The sequence below is a fragment of the Microtus ochrogaster genome, unplaced genomic scaffold (assembly GCF_000317375.1).
Source record: "Microtus ochrogaster isolate Prairie Vole_2 unplaced genomic scaffold, MicOch1.0 UNK1, whole genome shotgun sequence".
NCBI classification, from domain to species: domain Eukaryota; kingdom Metazoa; phylum Chordata; class Mammalia; order Rodentia; family Cricetidae; genus Microtus; species Microtus ochrogaster.
In genome coordinates this window covers 15,635,263-15,652,162 of record NW_004949099.1, presented here as the reverse complement: position 1 = coordinate 15,652,162, position 16,900 = coordinate 15,635,263, and the positions used below count along the sequence as shown (strand labels likewise).

General features: G+C 42.7%; 1 protein-coding gene across 1 annotated transcript in view; it reads left to right on the top strand.

Moving 5' to 3' along the window:
- The window catches only part of Pdzrn3 (PDZ domain containing ring finger 3), a 230,050-nt gene that overhangs the window by 34,130 nt on the left and 179,020 nt on the right, over positions 1-16,900 (top strand). The gene's annotated exons all lie outside the window — the stretch shown is intronic.

Sequence of the window (16,900 nt, the reverse complement as noted above, 5' to 3'; positions counted from 1 at the left end):
AAGTAATGCAGCTAGCATGCACAGGGCCTTCCAAAATAAAAGCCGCCTTTTTGCTTATCATAGCTCATAACGCACGCATTGCATGTGGAGATGGATGTCCATCTCAAGCTGAAGCTCTGAAGTCTGGCTGCCTTGCTGGCAGCTTTTCTCTCCAATCCTGTGCCCGTTAGTTTGCTTCCCATAGACAATGTGTGCTTCCCGGGGGAGTTTTGACTCAGTATTTCTTATTCATATCTTAATAAGATTTAATTAGATCCCAAGGCATATTTAAAACTAAGAATAAATCAGAAGAGATTAGTGTTCAATTAAATTTCTCTAGTGAATATTAGGTCCAAGAATTAAATCTTAGATAATTTCCTAAGGGGAAAAAAAAAAAAAAAAGAAAATCAAAAAATGACAAAAAAAAAAAAAACCAAACAGTACAAGAAACCCTTGATGACAAATGCACATAAAATACCTTTTATATTTACTCACCTTTCCACATGATAGCTACATATTTATCTTCAGGTATGGAGGCTTTGAGAATGTAATACATGTGTGCTCATTAAAAAGTTAAGCTTTTAAAAGTATTGCTGCCTGTTGAATTGGTTTGTGTATTTGTGTGTGCATGTGTAAATCAAGTACATGTGTGAAGAGCAGAGAAGAACTTGCAGTGGTCATTTCTCTCTGTCTGCCACGTAGGTCCTAGGAATGGAAATCAGGCTGTCAGGCTTGGTAGGATATGTCTTTAAGTTGTGTTTGTGTTTGTTTGTGTTTTGTGTATGTGTGTGTTTGTTTGTGTTTTGTGTGTGTGTGTGGTGCTGATGGGAGAAAAGAGCCACAGACATTGGTGTTAGGTCTGTAGGGCATGTTTCGATGGTCAGACTTAAGATTTAGAGCAAGTGCCACAGGGAGCCCCTTCAAAGCACGAAACAGACACGGTCTTGAAAGCCAAGCAGGGTGCTGCTAGAGCAGGATCGTCTGATGTGGGCAGTGAGAAGGTAAAGTTGACAATCAGAGCTGCCCATCGGAACTGCGATTAGGAAGAATCAGAGCACAATAGCCACTGCCAACACTGAAGTTATGCCACTTTCCCTGGGCACACCGAGCACTCGCCCCAGGGCGGTAGCTAACAGCATGGTTCTTCTAATGAAGATTAATGATTCCCATGAGCTGTGTAGGGATGGGCAGCTGGTAGAGTCAGTCCACCATGCTGAGTGCCACTCTGCTCAGTGAAGACCTCAGGCTGTGGTCTTTCCTTTGTCTGTTTTGATAGTGACTGAACTTCGTGAAGGCCAGTCCACCCTTTTCTCCTGATGGCCATATGTCATGCTGGTTTTCTGGTTTTTTTCAATTCTCTTAATTTCTGTCTTTCATCATTTCTTTTTGAGATGTAAGAGCTTGAGGGGCTTAGATTTCATAGCCACCCTCTCTCCCTTTAAAAGTAATATCCTTTAAAAAAATGCTAAGTATATCTTATGATGTACTATTGGAGGAACTTGAGTGAGACAAGAATTTATGTCCATGTCACTACTCAAAAGACAGGAATTTTGTTCTCATCCTAGAACAGTTTTTCCTTGGAAGTGTATGTCTCCAAAAATGTTGATTTCTGAATTCCAACATATCTAACCTTCATCCTCTCAGAATATTACAAACATATAGAGAGATGGATTATTTATTGCCTTCTCTGGTTGGAACTTGTGAACTATCTATGATTTATTTATGAGCTGTTGGGATAACAGCAGAAAAGAATTTGTTTCTTTGTGGGGTTAGCATTGAGTTCCGTGTGGTAGGATATAGGTCTGGGCATATAAGGTTGGAATTGAGTTCTGTGTGATAGGATGTAGACCTGGACATATAAGGTTAGGGTTGGCCTTGAGTTCTATGTGATGGGAGGCAAGCCTGAGTGTACAAATTCTCATCCGTGGGATTAGCATTGAGTTCCATATGATGGAAGGCAAGCTGGGATGTCCAAGGTCTCAGCTGTGGGATGTTTACTTGTGAGAAGAGTTTAGATGCCCAGAGGAGGACAGGTGACCACAGAGCCCCTGGAAGGTGGTTTAGTGAATAGTGATAAGGAACCACAGCCTCTGGAATAGATGAGCTCTTGACGTAGAATTTTACTATTGACTGTCTTTTGGCCCCGTGCTAGCTCCTGTGGCCATCTCTGAACTTTGCCTTCTTGTACAAAATATAAACAACTTTTCTTGCTCCCATGGCTGCTTTAAGAAAGAAAATGCTGCGTGTGTCTAAAGACTGTAATTTGGGCCCCAGAATAAATGCTAGCCAGGTTTTCTCCTGTAGGTCTTTGAGGCCAGCTGGAGGGGCCTTCCAGCAAGCCGGTGCTTTGATGGTGGCTTTGTGGCACCGTTTCATAAACCTGAAATTACAGTCGTGAATCGACTGTTTTAATTTGTTTTACATTTCTTGTTTGAAATCAGTGACCCTCTGAATCTGGATTGAATAAGAGCTGTCACTTCCTCAGGCCATATAAATGACGATAATTGATCAATCAGAAGTAATTCTTAATTTACTTTTTAGTGTGAACAACACGGTAATTCATCACATATGTGCCGACTTAAGCGTTCTAAAAATAAAGAAAAACAGTTGCGTGTTCAATATCAGCTATTTTTAAAGCGCCAGAGCAGATCAAGCCCTCCCTTCATACATGACTCATGAGGAATATTAGTTTTGTGTTTTGTTTTTTGAATTCTGAGAAGTAGAGCTGGGGACGTGGTCAGCTCATAGAGCACTTGCCTTGTGAGTCTGAGGACTAGAGTTCAGGTCCCCGGAACCTGTGTAAGTGTCAGGTGCGATTGATGACACGCCTGTCATTCCAGCCCTGGGAAAGTAGGGGGTATTCCTGGCACAAGCAGGCTAACCCGACTAGCCTGTCAAATTGGCAAATTCTGGGTTCAGCTGCGAGACCCTGCCTCCGTGAATAAGTTGGAGAGTGACTGAGACAGATTCCTGATGTCAGCCTCGGGCCTCCAGTCACTTACACACACCTGCATGTGCGCATGCACATATGAGAACACGCATACCCTCTTGGCAACAATGCAGTTCGCCAGTGTGAAAAATACAGGAAAAATGAAAACAGCAGTACTTGCTGACATGAAGACTTGTTTTGACAAAATGGCTTTTGGGTTGATTGTTTCAAAATGGGTACAGTGGCCTACGGAGAGACTCTGGCAGGGCATGGGCATTGCACATGGAACACATCTTTGCCCTGTTTGAAACTCTAGCAGAAATGAAATGGGAGACAACAGGATTAAGTCAGATTTTGTGGCAGCATGCTTATGAAGTTCCTGATTCTTCCTGTCATTCTCTGAAAGACCTGGGCCACTCAGTGCACACATAAGAAAGTTTAATGAGGTAACACTGACGTGCGATGGGGCCTTGGGTGAAAAGTACTGGCATCCGTAAAGTGAAGAAGGCAAAGAGTTGAGTGAAAGAAAACCCTTCCTATTTGTATGGAAATCTTGAGGCCTCTGAGTGCTCTCAATATCCTTGTTATTAAAAAAAACTGAGAAGCGCGTAAAAAACGCTCCTTCTCCCTTTCTTTTCAAAGCTGTAACGATGCTACTGAAGCCATCGAGACTGGGGCATCTCTATTCCACTGCCCTTGTCGGCACCCTGGTATCAGCAGTTAAGTGCCCATTTCTCTACGAAGCTACAGCAGAGAAACAAGATCCAGAGAGGAGAGATGCAAACGTAGAATCTGCTACAACCACCAAGGAATCTCCCCCTGAGCTTCATATTTCTATTTTGCTCACATGCCAAACCTTGCCTCTGCAGTTCTTTGCCAATCTTAAAATATGCTGTGTTTGAGCAAATGAGATTTTTCTTGATTGCTTGGCATTAGAAAGTTTATAAGAAGTAGATGTGTCAGGCTGGGGCTGTAGTACAGTGGTAGAGTTCTTGCCTTCCATGCATAAGGTCCTAGGTTCAATCCCCAGTACTGGAGTTTGGGCTGGGTGACTTTCTGGGTCTATGCAAGTGAACCTGGGGTGGAATCTCCATCCTTGTGTATGAGTGCCTTGTTGTGTACATGTGCCTTGTTGTGTACGTGTGACTTGTTGTGTACGTGTGCCTTGTTGTGTACGTGTACTTTGTTGTGTGCGTGTGCCTTGTTGTGTACGTGTGCCTTGTTGTGTACATGTGCCTTGTTGTGTACATGTGCCTTGTTGTGTACGTGTGGCCTGTTGTGTATGTGTGCCTTGTTGTGTACATGTGCCTTGTTTTGGCTTTCACACAAGCAGCTCATGAGGCCCATTCTGCATGGTCACCTACTAGAGACCTGTGAGGAACTAGATGATGTTGAGATGCTGAACATAGTATAGCTTAATAAGTTTTGTTCAAACTATGTCAGAGATGGAAGGAGATTCTTTGGGTCAGGCAGTACGGTGTAAAATAGCGGCAAAGAAATCTTTGTCTAGACAAGAAGACTTCATTGCCTGTGAACAATGGGGAAGTTGAGTTTAATTTGCCTGACATGTTAATAACTAGGAAGTGAAATACAAAGCACCTCAGATTTATAAGACTTAATAGCATATATTAGGGATTGCACTAAGTCAGAGAGAGGAGAGTAAAGAAGGAAGTTGCTGTTTTTATTGAAATAGCTCTTCCTGTTCTTTGTTTGTTTGAAAGTTAAATCCATATTAAGTGTTTGCTGGTGGTTTTTTTTTGCCACAGTTAAAATATTAAAGGCATTTAGAAACACAAATGTGGTGTTGTTTATAATTCTCTCCGGTTATAGGTGATCCTTTAGAATTTAACTAAGATTCAAGGAGAGAGAAATCTGGGCAGGCATGTGGCTCTTTCAGAAGGCAGAGGGAAAAAGAGCGCCAGCCTGCACTATAGAGTGCAATTCTGGATGGTGTGGGGGTGGGGAGAAGAGGAAGGAGAAGGGGGAAAAGGTAGGAAAGAAGAAGGGGAGCCTTTGCCAGTGACAAGCATTCATTTCATTTTGACTCAGCTGTTCTCGGTCTGTGAGCATATGTGTGAGAAGTATATGCTAGAGGGGTATAAAAGTAATACTACGTTGTTACCAGAGAGCACTGGCCATTACACCGGGGAGACTGTGCAAAGGAAAGCCTGGTTCTTTCATCTCTTTCCCAATAGATTAGGGTGACAGTGGGAACCACCCACCTTAACCCAGGCAAGATGACGAAGTGAGGAGTCGTTAGTTATCGTTACCAGGCCTTTCCACGAACAAGTCAATCAGAACAAGTCATTCCTCCATTCCAGGCAGCCATATACCACTTGCTCATTTTTGGCTATATACACCACCTGTTTTGCTAATACTTAACCTTTTTATTAAACTAACATTCTTTTTTTTTAACCTAAATTTGTTTTAAAAGAAAATTGAGGCAGTATCTAAGTAGAAAGCCTTTTTTAAACATTCTATAAATAAAAGACAATAGTAAAACCAAAACAAGAAAATCAGATTTTCGAAAGAAACATTGCTTGCTAAGGACATGTGGTCCTCATGCCTTGATTTTTTTCTGTTAAAGAGTACATTCGTTTTGTGGAGTTAGAAGTGAGGATGCCGACAGGGAGCTTTTGGTGTGACGACTTCATTCTGTGCATCTTTCAGGTGATAGTTTGAGGTGCCAAAGTGCACAGATGTAGCAAGGTGTGCATGGGTGGTCTGCTCACTGCCCAAGATGTGTCAGTTCATCCTTAAATATGGCTCATGATATGAAGCTTCACATCTGGCCTGTCCACTGGATATACAGCATGTTAGTTGGAGATGGGCAAAATAATGACTTGATTGTTGTGTCAATCAAACTTCTTAACAATGTATCCCTCGGGCACTTAAGCCATGGGGGGCTATATGATTGCCCAGTGCTCCCTGGCTCTGTCTTGTCTGTTGCCACCTTGTTGCAGTCTGAGCTGAAAGCTTTGAGTGACAACTTTGATTCCTCTGGTCAGGAATGAATCCTTTCAAGATGAGAATCTACTACAGAGAGGGAAAATCCCACCGCAACTTGGAGAGTTCTAGATGCAGAGGCTGGAGAGGTGCCTCAGCGTTGAAGAGCATTTGCTGCTCTTGCAAAGGACCTGGGTTCTAGGTTCCATTCCCAGCACCCACATCAGGCAGCTTACAACCGCCTGTAGCTCCAGTTCCAGGAGGAACACCATCTTCTGTTTATACATACAGAAAGCCAAATATTGGTGTCGTAAACCAAAAGTTGGAAAATCTTCTTCTGTCAAGTTTTGTTTTTTAAATTAGATTTACATTGTTTCTTTTTTAAACTTGTGTGTGGACAAACATGTGTGATACATATTTATGTATGTTTACAAGGGCGTATAATAACTCTGCATGCATGTCGGGACTCCTACTCTATTTCTTGCCATCTTATTCCCTGAACCTGTAGCTGTGTTGGCAGCTAGTATATCCCACGATCCTCTTGTTGATACCCCTTAATGCTGGGGTTCCAGGCAAATGTTGCTATGCCTGGCTTTTTACATGGGTTCTGGGGCTTTGAACTAGGGTATTCATGCTTACTCAGCAAATGTTCTTACTGCCGAGTCATCTCCCCAGAGCAGTGCTGTTTTTATGGATTAAAAACAACAACAACAACAACAACAACTGTGCTATCTTGCTGTTTTTAAGCATCCCAGTTACATTTGTTGACAATATGTGCATTTTTAACTGATAAAAGTACAGATAGGAGAATAACCAAACCATTCCTATGCTGGACCGCTTTCCCAAAGAGCTTTTCTGCGCAAACTTCTCCCGTTCTGCTCTATAGCAAGACATGTTTTATGTGTGACACTGTGTGGCACTCCCAAACGCTGAGTGTGTATAAAATGGAAATAAGTGTCATGGGAAACATCTATCCAAGCTCCATGCACTATGGGCTGGTATTTCTATGTGCTTCTTTTTTCTTTTAATGCTGTCCACCGTCCACTAAGTGGATTTTATCCCTCACTGAAGGGCAGTGGCCCACAGGTTGAAAACATTTTGCTTTGGACAAAGGATTTGTACTTTCTAGGTGGCCAGATTTCTTTTGCTGATATTATAACTCTAGTCTGCCAGATCTACTGCTGGCAACTGTGAGTCCTAGCCTGCTGCCAAGAGAATAGAGTCCGATTTGACATTCGAATATATGTCCTCTCCCTGTCAGCCTTCTGCATGTGACCTCTTCCTGAACACACTGCCAAGAGATGGATGGCAGTAGCTAGAACTCACATGCACCATAATGGGCTTAGCACAAAGGCTGATTCCTGCTTTGGAAACCTGAATTGGTTCTGAAGACAGTGCTTTGATGTTCAAGGTAATGCCTTTCTTTCAAAAGGCCATACATGTGTCTGATTTTACCATCTGTCGCCTTATGGTGAGGTAGCCTCTGGGGGTGGGTCATAGAAAGTTAGAGAAGGACAAGGAGACCCTTGGATGGCTAAGCTCTCGAGTCAGGGTCACTTTAACTGAGTGGCATGTATCTGCTGTTCCCAGTATCTAGCCCCACTTCTGGAGTAGCATGTCAGATCGGTCACTATCTGCTGCCCTGCTCAGGAGAAGATTAAGTCAGATGATCAACTTCTGAGGGTATACTTGGGGGCCCTCTCACATTCGAAGCATTCATGGTGGGTGACAGTATGTCATGGGGCCTGGGAGGCATTTGATACTTTGACAACACATCCCTCAGACAGGTGGAATCTGCCAGCTGTCCACACAGGAATAGCATCAACTTAAAAATAGATCCCTGTCTCAGAGCCAAGAGGGATTTTGGAGCAGGGCTCCTTTATGTGAAGAGAGAATAGACTTCCCAGAGAGAAATCACAAGGAAGCCCTAATGCTGTTTTAAACATAAAACAATAACTAGAGTGGCAACAGGAGAAAATCATGTTGAATGTTTAATTTCTGATATACAGTATTTGATTTTACACAGTGAACTTTAAATAAGGAAGACTTCTCTATTCATGATTCCCATTTTACCATTATTATTATTATTATTATTATTATTATTATTATTACTAATGTGTATTGTGAAATGTACACATGTGTATATATATGTGTGGTACAGTGGCCTATACATGCACATGTAGAACCTAGATATCAACCTCGGGTATCACTGACTGTCATTTCTCCCCTTATTTTCTGAGATGGGATCTCTCATTGAACCCAGAGCTTACCATTTTGCCTAGACTGCCTGGCCTACAAGCTCCCAGAACTTGCTAGATTCCACCCTACTCCTCCACCGTGATTACAGGTGAACACTGCCGTGCTTGGCTTTTATATGGGTTCTGGAGATCTATATTTAGATCCTCGTGCTTCTACATGAAGTACTTTCCCCAGCTGTGCCCACCCCAGTTTTACCTTGTAAGTAAACATTTTCTTAGCCCTCATTAGCACCGGTGCAGGAAATGCCACTGTTTCTGCGTAGGCTGCTTTCTGTGAGGCAGGCTGTGATGTCTTTAGTGTTTGGCCATGGAAGGTGCCACCATACTTGGAGATTAGGCATGGTCACCTTCCCCTTCTTCCTCACTTACAGACTATGAGCTCACCTCACTTTCCAAGTCAGGCTTAAGAAGGGCAGACTGATAGCATCAAAACTTGGATGCTGAAGGAGACTCTTTGTTCCTTTCTTTTTTTTTTTTTGTGGCATTTTCTTCAATGCAAGTTCAGCTGCTGTTGTCATTGCACCATTGTCAATGCCATTCCAGAGTCACTTAGTTAAAACAAGTTTTTATTGACGCAGTAAACCTTAGTGGAAAGTGAGCTTAGGGGCCAGGGATACAAAAGAGAGCGTTAAACAAGAAGTTCCAGAAAGGTCTCCATGGCTTCTAACTACCATACCCAACTCATGGATGGATCTGATGGTGTTATAGATTTGTTTTCTTACCTTTTTCCTTCTGTCTACCACAGTATTTGAGGTTTCTGTTCTGTGTGATAAAAAGAAACAGCAAATGCAGTGTCGTAGAATCTTAACCAGAATGTGATGCACGTTGAAAGATTAAGTAGAGATCACCTTCCAGACATTTTCAGACCTGTTTTCTAGCAGTGCTTGCTAACAGAAACTTTAAGGCTTGAATTCTTAAGCTTCAGAATACAAACTTACTGCCGAGCAATGTTTTAATTTTTTTCTTTATACACTTCAGCCAAGAAAGAAAACTAAAATTATTTCATCATTGAGCTCCCATCTGCTCGCATGCCATGTCAACCAACCAGAAGCTAAAATGCTCTGTTGGGGGGGTAGGGGAATTCCAGGCTCACTTTAAAATAGTCTTTTTTGTTGTTAGAATCTTCAGAAAAGGTTAAAAAAAATCTTACATACCTTTGTCCCTAGGAACTTGGGATTACAAGGGTCTTTCAAATGAATTCCTGGTTCATTTATAGTGAGACCTCAGCGAAGAAATTAAAAAGATGTTGGTAGCTCTCTGCCTAACAAAGCCCCCTTTGCCACTGTCAATGCTGAGGCAGAGTTGAATGTGTAGCATTTGGCTCAGCTTTGCTGTGCTTACTTGAATGAATATATTAATGACGATGCAAGGTAGCATCTGTATTTACATCAGTGGCCCTGCCTTCGAGCGCTATTGATTCAGGACATCCTGCTAGTCACATGAGCACCTAAAGCAGAATAACTGTTCTTGCCAAAACTGTAATAAACACTTTAAAAAATGACGGGGCTTTCTTAGTAATTGTTTTTCTTTTATTTTTCCTAAATCGGTCTTCGGTTATTTCTTTTTCTATACACACACAGAATCAGCACTGTTAATTAAGAGCACCCAATTAGGGATGTCAAGTGCCTCATTTGTACCGGAAGTGTAGCCCTTTTCCTAATTGGGCACAAAGTGGTTTTTCAGAACTCAAGTTCAACCCCAAAGTGAAAGGGGTCTCTGTGTCTGTCTTTCGTTATGTTCTTCCTGGAGTGGACTTGGGTGTTTTCCTCCAGTTCTCTGTTTTTCCTCTCTTCCTAAGGTCACCTCTGATGTGTCAAGTCCAGCTACAGCAGTGATTCCTGCTGTGTGTAAAAAAAGCACCAAAGACCCCACCCTTGAAGAATGGTGTCTTCTTTCTCCCATCATCTACTGAGGCAGACACAGGGAATGCCCTGGCCCTGTTAGAGAGAGAAAAGAACCGTGGTGGCATTGGAAGCAAAAGCAGAAACCTAATTCTTGGCGGTTTAACGTTTCAGACCACCTTGGAGATAGAGCGAGAACTAAAGGGTTTTATGCTTTGAAAGAAACCGAAATGCCATTTTGATCCAATTTAAGGGACTCTTGAAAGTGGCCATGTACATTGATAAATGTTCCTGGAGACTGGAAATAAGAAGCCGATTGTGACATTAAAATAGCCTGTATGTTTAATAAGCTGGTTGTAGGATTCTCACGATGGATGAGGCATAGGAGTGGGGTGGTACCTAACATGGAAGAACCATTCATTCCAACCGTAAGTAGCAGAGTTGTCATCATAAGCTAGTGCCTAGGATATATATTCCCCTGAAGACTGAATAAAGATTTCTGGTCTCGGATGGAAACATCCCTACAGATGAAAACATCCCTAGAAGGGTGGCCCATCCTGTTAAACTTAGGGACTTTTCTTGTTGCCTCTTGTTAAAATTTTGCTTAGTGGTATTTGGGTACATATGCAAGAAAGAAAATTTGGCTGCTGTGTGGCTTTATGGAATGTGGCTTGCTAGGCATATGGGGACACTAGGAGAAAAGGCTGAGCAGAACAGGTAGACTGGTTTAAATGTCAAGTGAAGGTCACACACGTGACCACCAAGTGAAAAGATGTGGACCAGTGTTGAAAATCTTGACTCCTAGCCTGAGGCTTCTTCAGCCACACTAATTAACCTGTGGTTACATGGTCCACAGAAGTGCTTGTGTGGGAAGAACTCTCTTCCACTAACTCTGCAGTCTAAATGGGAAGCATTGACGCCACTCTGTTGTGTGAGCTTTCTGCTTGCATTTGACCTTCAGCTCTCCTGCAGTTAGTGACAGAGTCTTGGATGAACTACCTCTCTTCTGGGAGCTTCCATGTTTCATTGGAGAAGTGTGAACAAGAGCCCCCATTTTATACATCAAAGGTGTTGATCGCAGTGAGTTTATGTTCTTAGCATAAGACAAGAACCAAATTAGATAATGTTGGGGCCATCGTTATTGGTAATTTTCTCTCTTTGTTGAACACTTCCAGAAAGTCATCTATACACATGCAGGGAACTCAGACCTGGAGTATAACCGCCCCAGTATGTCTCATGTCACGGTCCCACTACCCTGCAACAGTCAGTAGTCTTGTCTTCATTTTTAAGTGGGACCTTAAAAATTTAGACTCTGGTTAACTTCCCCATTAGGGCACACTAAGACAATCAAGGTGACAGGATCCAAGTTCACATCTAGTGTTATGTTCTTCCCTGTATGTTATATTTCATGTATCCTAAACCCATGCCAACAAAAAGAGGTTAAAGCATACATACAAACTGTTACCATTATGAAAGTGTGTAACTGAGTAATCCAGCTACATCCATTTGAGTCCGCTTTTAAGTATTTAGGAATATCTTTGAACTTTGGAAACTTATACTTGAGTCAACCTCAGATCCCTCAAAAGAGAGTGTTTTATGGGAATATAATTGTTTCTGGTAGCTTCTGGTATGTTCTGTCACAGTTGTTGACTGGATACTATGCAGGTAGCTGGACTGGATTTGGCAATTAGTTTGAGGTACATTTTACTGTTTGAAAGCAAACTAGATTTCAAGCTACACTGTGGACAAATAGCATCAATAACAAAGCGTAGCCATTTCTGCAAAACCACTCATCACTGATGTACAGAGAGGAAGGAGAGGTCATCTACAATATTTGTAGACAGGCTTAAGTCAAGATGAAATAAAAGCCCCATTTGAGTCTAAGGCTGCATGTCAAGAAATTGCCTCATAGGTAAAATGGCGACAAGCCACAGAGGAGGCCCTGCTATTTCTTGAGTACCTAGACCACTTGGAAGGAGTCCAACCCATCCTTCTTTGTACCTAGTTCCCCTGTGTAAAGAATGGTGCCTGGTGACAACATAGGGTCACTTGAGTCATTGGGGAGTAGGGCTTTTAAGGCATCATGAAAGGGGAAAGTCTACAGGCCTCTTAAGGAGGGGGAAAAATAGAAGATGCTAATATCATTGCCCTCTGCCTAAGCCAGCATAAGCTTACAGAAAATTCCAAAAGTGGACTGTATCTCACATGAGGAGTGCTTTGTGGACTGGGGGTTAGATCTCCATTAGGATCTAATGAGAGTTTTGTATCTTCTTGACAAATGTTTTGCCTTTTCACCCCTCCCCCCACCACTTAACATGTTCACACATGACACTATTTAAAGAAACTCTTCATTCCTTGAAGTCCATCCACAAAGTTTCTGCAAAGAATTCTTCAGGACTTTTTTTTTTTTTTTTTTTTAGTTTTTTGAGACAGGGTTTCTCTATAGCTTTGGAGCCTATCCTGGCACTAGCTCTTGTAGACCAGGCTGGCCTCGAACTCACAGAGATCCGTCTGCCTCTACCTCCCGAGTGCTGGGATTAAAGGCATGTGCCACCATCGCCCGGCTTCTTCAGGACTTTTAAGGGTCTTTGACTAACCTCAGAAACTGGTGTTTTCCTTCACTTAAGATCTGCTGGGCCATAATCTGACCTCTCAGCTCTCTGGTGACTGGATTAACAGACCCCAGAGGAATATTGTGCAAAATATAAAGAGAAGGGTGTAAGATGTCATATAACATAGAAAAAGACAGGTAGTGACTTAGAACACGTTAGGGGCCTTCCTTTTATGGGGTAAGTTTCCTGAGAATCATTGCTTCTTCAGTAGACCTTGGGTTTATTACATTTTCTGCTCATGTCTGAGGATGCTTGATACAAATCATATGTATCTGTGTCCACACAAATATATGCTCTGTACCTAAGAGAATGGTGCAGTCTAGCAAGCAGTGGGCCTACACACATGGGATGGGCACCATACTGATGGCTTTGATACATGGAAGCATCAAGAACAAACGTTGAGGCATTCCGGAAGCAACCCAGCACTAAACCTTATTGCAGACAAATGATAAAGGAAGACATCTTTCTCCTGTGTCAGTGAGGACTACTCAATTGATAAACACCTAAGCTGATCAGACCTTGACTCTTCACCACACCCTTGACAATCATTATGACTTACCCTGATAGCCATCTCCTCAACTGGAGTGCGATCCAATGTTAATGTAGATTTGATTCAGATGGCCCTAAAGGCTAACCATGTTGGGCATGATTTCATATATTAACTGGCCATCTGTACCACTTCTTTTGATAAATGTCAAATTTGAGGTCTTTGCCAGTTTTGGTTGGATTACACTCACACACACACACACACACACACACACACACACACTACACACACACATATACGCCTGTGTCTTTGAAGTTTTGAGTTCCTTATATAGTCTAGATATTAATCTCCTGCCAGATGCCTGGATGGAAAAGATTCTCTGCTGATCTTGCTGGTTGTTTACTCTGCAGCTTTTCATTTCCATGCTGTCCTGTTTGTCATTTCTAGAAAGTATTTCCTGAGCCTTTGGAGTCCTTTCCAAGAAGTCCTAGCATATGCCCTTGAAGTGTTTCCCTGTTTATATTAAGGTCTTTGATCTATTTCGTGTGTGTGTGTGTGTTTGTGTATGTGTATGTGTGTGTATGTGTGCATGCAATATGTATGTAGCCATAGGCAGTGCACATACAGAATTCAGAGATAACAGCTTTCAGGAGGCTGTTATCACCTCCTTGTTGTTGAGTCAGGGCCTCTTGTTCCTGCTGCTTCCCTGTGTGCTTCAGGCTGGCTAGCTGGGATTTCCCTTGTTCTTCCTTCCATATCACAACATGGGTGCTAGGATTACAGATGTGTGCCACTACGTCCAGCTTTTTATGTGAGTCAAGTTTCCATGGCAAGTGCCTTTACCCACAAGTCATTTCCCTATCTCCACCCTTTTATCTTTGAAACAGATATGACAACTTACTTGTCCTAGCTACTACAAACATTTTCAAGTGTATTCCTTAATTTTTCTATCCCTTGATTGCTACATCAAACTACTTGAAACTCCGTTTCTGGAAGAGAAGAAAGAGATTTGGATTCTAGGAGCAGCACATGTTTCCCATGTGGCCCTTCATGGAGCTGCCTCAGACTGTCAGTACACAGATTAACAATAAAATCTCTAACGATTTTATTAACATGCTGAAATTTGGACACCATATAGACAAACACAGAGTAGGACAAGATGACCAAGACTTCGCTCCCCTCTTCCCAGACAAGAGGGAAATGGGGGTCATAAGTAATTTTACAGGAGCAGTACATGATTCCAGGGAAAATAGATAGTCTCAGGAAAACAGACAGTGGCCTGGATGATATTGGCTTTAAGTCTCTTCCTGTGTCCTGAGAGCTGCATATTCCTTTGTCGATGGCATTTCAGAAAGAAGGTTAAAGATCCCTGTGGCGGATCCAGTAGACAGAGAAGCTGGAGAAAGCCCTTCACTGGATCAGAAAATGGTGAGACCGATTTTAGGGCTCCTACAGTTGAGCATGTTAAAGCACTTTCTTTTGGGGTATCTCTTTCTGAGTCTCAACCCTGGCCCTGAGAAGTTCTCCCTACTGTTCTTGAGGCAGAAGTATGACCGAAGAGTTGGGCATGAAAGATGGTGGTGGCGTTTTCAGGTCCTAAATCCTTTTGTGATATGCTAAGCATAAGCACACTGTGTTTGTTCTAGAGTCCTCTGAGCAATTTCAAGAATTATCTCTGCAATTTTAAAGCATCACTCTTGCTTTTAAGTATAAACAATGCCATTTGTGCTTGTTGCTTTCACAGGTGATTATGCTGAAGAACAGAAGTCCTAGTTTTTGAGGGATACAATCCTTCAGGGCGTGGAGTTTTCTGTTGTATCAATTACCGGCATTAAACAAATTTTCTTCACCATTTTGTACCACTCTTTAAAGTGGGGGTGTCTTACCCCTACTCCATGGTGAGGTGAGAGGCTCACAGCTCAGCTCCAGTAAGGCTGCAAATGAAGAGGTTGTTCTGCACACAGCTGCATGGCGGTTGTGGCAGAAGGAGGCTCGATGGTGAAAATGGAATTTAAGCATTGCCATCATGTCTCCTTGCTTGAGTGGAAACTGGCCTGTGCCTTTAGGTCATGTTGGAGTAATACCTGTATTTGTTTGGCCACACTTTTTGGCTTTGTTTCAGTGTTGTAAGATGTGTTTGGGGTGGCTAAGAAGCATCTTTTGGCAGTATCAATTTCTTCTACCTAGTTACTGGCACCGCCAAATACCCAGGTTGATTTTCTGAACTTTATTTGGCTGTATAGAGAGGAAAGCATCTCTGTCCTGGAGCAGTTAGTCTGGAGGGGAAGAGAGGAGCCCTTCAAGAGGCTCCCTGAGAGGGGGTTAGAGTTTACTTAGAACAAGGTGACCTGCTGGGCGGTGGTGGTGCACGCCTTTAATCCCAGGCACTCGGGAGGCAGAGGCAGGCGGATCTCTGTGAGTTCGAGACCAGCCTGGTCTACAAGAGCTAGTTCCACGACAGGCTCCAAAACCACAGAGAAACCCTGTCTCAAAAAACCAAAAAAAAAAAAAAAAAAAAAGAACCTTTAACCCCAGAGGGTAACTAATAGCTGACAATTTATCTTTTCTGTTTACTGACTGTGTGTCAAATATCTGGCAAGACTTGAATGGGTTTGTTAATCCTGACACCTGCCAGTTCCCCTATTCCCTTTGTATTTTGGGCCTTCTTGCCTCCTGCACGCCACTGTGTCCAGAGGCTTTGCTTAGAGGGCAGATCCATGCTCCTCTCTCCGAGCCTGGCATTTGGATTTGTGAGAAGGCAGATGCCATCAACTTGTCTTGAGTACATATAGTCCCCTTTATTAGCTATGATGCATTTTAAAGAAATACTACCTGTCGTCTCCTTTTTATAGCTTGGTGTGGTAGCTCCTGTGTGTGAGGGGAGTTTCGTTTATACGTCCTATGGATTTCCATTGAGCAGGGATTGGCGAACTTGTCTATAAAGAAGCTCAACATTTCTAGCTTTGAGGACAGTGTCACTGCTGTGGCAACCTGACTCTGCTGCTGGGGAAGCAACAATATGCAATATCTAAGCAGATGATCACAGCTGTGTTCTAATAAAACTTTATTTAAAAAGAAAAACAGAAGTAGTCAAAGGTCACCTGTAGGCTCCTAGATCTGACTAGAAATTTCTCCTGAAGAATAGCTCCACCTTGGTGACTCTGACTTAGAGGGCAGTTTTGCTCTCAGGCTCCCTGCACATCCTTGTGGCATGGATGCATTCCATGCTGTTACCTGCTGCACCCTCTAATAGACACATTTGATCTTGGAGTACTTGTGTATGTTCTGTTCTTTCCTGGAGGCTGCAGAGCCCTTGCCTAGCTGCTATTTTGATCTGGGGTCCTGTCCTGACAGAGAGGAAAACTGTAAGACCTCAAAGAAGTCATTTGGGCAGCTAAGCCGGATCAATACTTCTGTAAGCCACCCCTGGTTTCCAGTCAACTATCAGTAATCACAGGCCCTGCTCCAAGCTCAGGGATAAGCCCCCAACCCTGCTCCACTCCCACACTGTGTACACAAAGCAGAGCTGGAAGCCCTCTGTGGCGAGCAACTTGTGTGGTGGTTTCTTGTAAGTCTCCAGCCAGAAATGTGAATCATTTGTTCATAACTCTTCAGTTTCCAGGTATCCCACACACACACACACAAAAAAAAAAAACCCATTAAAATCTAAGCCGTGTGGGTGGGAAATTTTCCCCGAGTCTGGGACTCGGGCTCTACTTTATTTAAAGGAGAGATACTCTTCCAGTGAAAGCTTCTGTCCATACTCATTGGTGTGGTTGCCTACCTTCCTTCTGTCTTCTTCTTCTTCTTCTTCTTCTTCTTCTTCTTCTTCTTCTTCTTCTTCTTCT